Raw genomic sequence first — 6,000 nt, forward strand, 5'->3', positions numbered from 1 at the left:
ACCCCTCCCATGCTCTCACTCTCCCTTCATCCCTGCGTTATCACTGACCCTTTGCTTCCACCCTTCAATCCTCTAATTTGCCTCCCCCTTCCTCCCTTTTTCTACTTTGCTCTCCCTCTGTTACAATTTTCTCCATCTCCCACCCTCGTTGCCCCTCATTTTCCTTCTTCCTTCCTTGCCATCATTTTTCTCTCCGTTCCTTCATTTTTCCTTCATGTTTCTCCCTTTCTCTTCTTTCTTTTCCTCTTTCCATCTGTTACACCTGCTCTCCATCTCTCATCCTTCCCTACCCTCATTCTCCCTCTCCTTCTTCCCTTTCCATTATTTTCCTTCTCTTTTCCTTCATCTTTCCCCCCTGTTATCCCTTCCTCCTCTTTCTTTCTCCCCCTCCCTGTGTTACAACTGCTCTTCTTCTCCTACCCCTCCCTGCTTCTCACTCTCCCCTCTTCTAAGGAAGCTTCCCTCAGCTCTTCCCTCTCTTATACCTGTTCCCTGTCTCTGTCACCCTTTCGTGCCACTCTTTCTCCCTCGTCTTTCCTCTGTCATCATCATTTTCCCCTCCTCCCTTCCTTTTTTTTTATGTGAGGAAGAAGGAACCAAAGGCCATGAGCCTGCAATTATTGTTCCTTCCAAAAGAAAAACAATATACAAGACATAGCCAAATTCAAGATCCGATCATTTCGAGATGCCTGGACACAGTGCCTTTGAAATACTGGAGGTCAAGTAGGAAGCAGGAAATATAGACAGAGGGAGACAGTTCCAGAGTTGATCTGTTGCATAAAAGAAGGAAAGGGAGTAACGATTAACTCTTGCATTAGAGAGTTGGACACAGAGATGGGATGAGAGTTTGCTGCTACTGTAGACGGGTGCTACCTTGCCCATCATAGAGGTGGAGGAATGCATGGAGACAGTTCAGAGGGAGCAGTGACCATTGAAGTAGCTGGGATAAAAGAGATAAAGCTGCACCTGTGCGACAGAAGAGACAGAGCTTGATGGGATTCAGTAAGAGGAGGAGAGTTAATGAGACGAAAAGCCTTGGACTTCTGCCGTAATGAGAAGAGCTGTATGTGGGAAGCCTCCACACCCACATGAGAGTTGTAGACCACACAGGAAGGAGGATAAACCCTGTATAGAGTCAAACAATTGTGCAGGGGTAAAGAAGGGAACGGAGTCGGCTTAGCATACCTAATCTCTTGGAAGCAGAGTTTACAAGAGATGTAATATCAATCTTTTCCAAGATATGTCCTGAGTAAACGAAACCCAAAGCATGATCAATGATGATACAGGATTAGGTTGAATAATATTAAACATTAGTGGGTATACCTGTGGAAGATTTTGTCGGGTTGATATGAGTAAAAACTGAGTCTTTGATTTGCATTAAAACAACCAGATTATTTTTACCCCAGTCAGAGATACGAGCCAAGTCAGACATTAGGTGTGACATAGCCACATCCCTTGTTTGTTGAAGTAACTGCTGAGGATGGGGATTGCCGAAACCGAATGGAAAGGTGATGGCTGGAGTCATCAGCGGTATGAGTGAATAAGGGTTAGATGTACAGCTCAGGTCATTGATGAATAAAAGTAAGAGAGTTGGTGATAGGACAGAGCCCTGAGGAACACAACTGTTGATAGATCTAGAAGAACGATGGCCGTCTAAAACAGCGGCTTATAGAAAACGACCACAGAAAGGAAGCTAGAGATGAAGGCACAAGATTGAAGGATAGAAGTCGTAAGAGGGGCAGCTTCGAAATTAAAGATTTATGCCAGACTCGATAGAGAAGCCTTTGAGATGCCAGGTGCAATGACAAAAGCTTTTATTAAAGTCCCGAAATGAAAGGATGACCAGGAGTCTGAAAGGTAGGTGAGAAGATCGCCAGTCGAGCGTCCCTGACGGAACCCATAATGACAATCAGAAAGAAGGTTGTGATAGGAAGATGCTTTAAAAATTTTTCTATTTAAGAATTGAATCGAAAACTTTTGAGATACAGGATGTTAAAGCAATTGGACGATAGCTTCTAGAGGGTTGGGAATGGTCACCCGTTCTTCGGGACATGGCCGAATGACATCAAACTTCCAGCATGGAAGGAAAGGTACAAGTTGATAGACAAAGGCGAAAGTGTTTGCCTAAGCAGGGGTGTAAGTAACAGAAGCACAGTTCTTGAGAACAACAGGAGTGACTCCGTCAGGCTCATATGCCTTATTAGTATCGAGGACCTGTGATGGCAGAAAATATATCAGCTGAAGAAATTTTAATGTCAGCCAAGAGGAAGTCAGAGTGGGTAAGTGATGGAGGAACAGCACCTGGAATTGTTCAAGGTGGAACTGGGAGGAGAAAGTCTAGAAGGAAGAGATCTGCTTTTATTAGTAGAAGAAATAGCTATAGAGCCATCAGAGTAGAAAAGAAAGAGGGAAGGATGATGGAGGTAAAAGTTGTTAGAAAGGTTTTTGGCTAGAGTGCCAGAAGGTGCGGGAAGAATTCGAGTTGAAGAGCTAAATAATGGTCCCTCTCCCCCCCGGGGGACTCCGAGGCCCTTCCTAAGTCTCTGTATCTCTCCCTCCCACCCCCCCATTTCTCCTGCTGTCCGTTTTTCACCCCTCTGTTCCTACTCTTCTCCCCTCTTCGTGGCAAACTCCCCCTCTGTATTTCTCCCCTCTACACCTCTCCTTCCGACATCCCCTCCCCCTTCGCTCCTCATGATTTTTTAGCTCCCCATTGTACCTCCCCCTTCCCCATCTCTCTCTCTCTCTCTCTCTCCATTTTTGTCTTTTTTTCCCTTTACCTCCTCCTCCCTCACCCTCACTGCTGATTGCCCTTCATTTCACTCCCATATCTTCCTCCGTCTCTTGCCTCCCTTCCTAATATCCACCTTCCTCTCTCCCTCCTTTTCCACTGCTGCCTATCTTTCCTCTATATCTGTCTCCATATGTGTTTCGTTTCCCCTCGCTACACTGGCTTCTTCCCTTCCTTTTCCATGTGCTTTTCCAATCCCCTTTCCTCTCCCCTGCGTGTGTTTCCTTTTACATGTGTCTTGCATGCAAACCTATTTGATATTCCTCATTCCCTCATATTTATCTGTTTTTGTATTTTCCCTTGGACTCCCTCACTTCCACCTTCCATGCTCCATCACTCATCCTTATCCCTCCATATCCTATCTCCACGTGTCTCCTCCCACCGTCTACCTGTCTGTCTCTCTCTTCACTGCTCTTTTCTCTTTTTTCCTTTCTCCCTGCAATCACCAGCGTGCATGTTTTCTGCTACCTTCCTTTTTTTTTTTTTTTTTTTTTTTTTAATTCTCCTTGTCCACTGCTATTCTCTCTCTCCCATCTCTCCCCCCCATCAGCGTTCTCCTTTTTTGTCATTCCTCTCTTCTTTCACACTCCCTCTCCATTATATTCCATTTCCTTAATTCTCTTCTTCCTCCAGTTATTTTTTTTGCGTCTTATCATGATTCCTTACTTTACTGTTACTCCCTCCCCCCCTCTCACTCTCTCGCCATTTATATTGCCTTGCACCCTTTCCAATCCTTCTTCTCCTCATATTCTCACCTCGTACCACCATGTTCTCACTCCCACTTTCAGTTTCTCCCTTTTCCATTTTGTTCTCCCTTTTCTTTTATTTATCTTTTTCTCACACCCTACCCACTGCTACTCCTCTTCCCTCCCTGTCTTTATCCAATCTTGCCTCCTTTTCCTCTATACCTCCCACCTTTCTTTCGCTCCCTCTCCTATTTGCTTTTCCTGACCTTGCTCTTCTGTAATTGTCTCCTTGCTTTCCCTGCACCTCTTCCTGTTTGCTCTATAGCCTATTGCTTTTACCAGCACCTCTCTCTCTCCTCTCTCTCTCTGTTATGTGTCTTCCCATGCCTCCCCTTCTTCACTACCCCTGTCGATCGCTGTTTATACCCCTTTTCTTATTACCGTCTCTCTTTATGCGTGCCCTTTATTTATTTACTTCCTCTTCGTCACTCTTCATATTCTGTTGCTAATTTATCTTCTCTCCTTCTTTTTCCTCCATTCTTTTTCCTTTTTACAATTTACTGTCATAGCGTTCATCTTTCTTTCCAATATTATTTTTCCATCTTTTCTTCCCCATGTCGGTTTCCTCATTCTCTCTTTTTATTCGAATCTTCACTCACTTTTTCCACATTAAAATTCCGTTCTCCCATCTCCTTTCAATTGGAATTGCTTCGATCGCTGTTTCTCCCTCTTTCTCACTGCCCCTGTTTATTCCTATTTGTTTTCCTAATCCCCTTCATCTTTCCATCCTTTAACGCTTGTGTTATTTTTACATTTCCATCATCACTTTTCCTCCACCTGCGTCACTGTTTCCCTTCTCCACTTTTCCTCTTCCTTTTTTTTTTTTTTTTAAATAACAGAACATAGGAAGGAAAAACAAATGGATAAGGAAAAAATCCATACACCAGATTGCTGGTGTCCTTTTGTTCATAAAATATCTGTAACAGTTAGGATTGAACAGCAGTAGGTTTAAGTTTGGAGGGGAAACAAACTCTGGGGAAGCGAGTTCCAGAGAGATGCAGTTCGGGGGAGTGAAAGAATTCTGACAGTTCTGTAGTATGCCTGAGTGGCATTCCAGTCATGAGCGCTGCCAGCTGCCCGTGTAGCACGAGGGAAGGCATGGAGAGGTAGCACCATGGATAGCAACTTCTGTCTGAACACCTGCTGTAGAAATATCTGTGAAATAACTCAAGGGAGGCAACATTCCTTCTTACTTGTAGGGAGGTAGTATATTGAGTAAGAGCCAGGGTTAATAATAATTCTAACACAGCTTTGTTCTGAATTTTGTCTACTTGTTTCAATGTAACCTCTCCACATCCGCTCCCACCAAGGGCGCAGCAGTATTCAGCTGAGAGCACACACATACCTCTTCTATAAATTATAACTAACTGCTCGTCCCAGTGAAGAAGTTCATGGACTCTGCTTACAATAATCCCAAGTTTCTTTGCAAGGCGGATATAGCAAATGATCTAGCATGAGGGGTCCAGCTGAGGGTAACATTGTTAAGCGAGACGCCGAGAATTTCCAATACTTTTGGGAAATGGGAATATTTGTAGAATGAGGCTGTAATATACGATTTTGGCAATACCTGTCTATTAGTCAAATTGTATATATTTAGTTTTACTAGCATTAAATGAGACAACGTTATTTTGTGGCCCCATTCACTGATCGTGGATAAGTCTTGATTTTAAAGAGAGATGGCTTTACTGAGGTGAGAGAGATATCGGACTTTGGTAAATGGATGTCTGAGTGTGAATGAACTATGAAGTGTTGAGTCATCTGCATATGAATGGATGGGTTTGTGGGTGACAGAAAAGAGATTATTAATATGAATGAGGAACAGGGTTGGAGCCAGTACTGATCCCTGCGGCACGCCGTCGCTTAACCGGGAGTGGAAAAGTGGAATATACATCATCTACTTTTACTCTTATTTTTCTATTGCTGAGATATGAGGAAATCAAAGGAACAAAAGAGTTTAGTCCCCATAGCAAGGGAGTTTGGACAACAGGGAATGGTGTCACACTGTCGAAAGCTTTAGAAATATCCAGGGATACTGCATGAGTTTCATCATGTAGGTCAACTGATTGATGGATGGAATGAGTCACGAGATTGAGTATGGTCAATGGTGGATCTTTCTTGGCGAAAACCATATTGTCTTTTATCACTAATTAAGTTGTTGGATCTCAAGATGTTTAACTATGTGCTTATTAATTACAGTTTCAAAAACCTTACCAAAAGAAGATGTGACAGCTATTGGTCTGTAATCAAAGAAGGGGTCAGAGGAACATCCTTTCTTTGGAATTGGTGGATATTGAAGCTTCTTTCCATGAATTAGGGAATGAAGAAGCATGTATGCATAGTCTGAATAATTTTGCAAGAACAGAGGACAGTTCTGGGGAACACTTTTTTTCAAAAACAATTGGCAGAATTCCATCTGGGCCTGGAGCTTTGTTGGTAGGTAAATTGTCTAGGATAGATTTGTAC

Source organism: Coenobita brevimanus, chromosome 14 (assembly GCF_032717465.1).
Source record: "Coenobita brevimanus isolate Jiangsu-jjx chromosome 14, ASM3271746v2, whole genome shotgun sequence".
Lineage (NCBI taxonomy): Eukaryota > Metazoa > Arthropoda > Malacostraca > Decapoda > Coenobitidae > Coenobita > Coenobita brevimanus.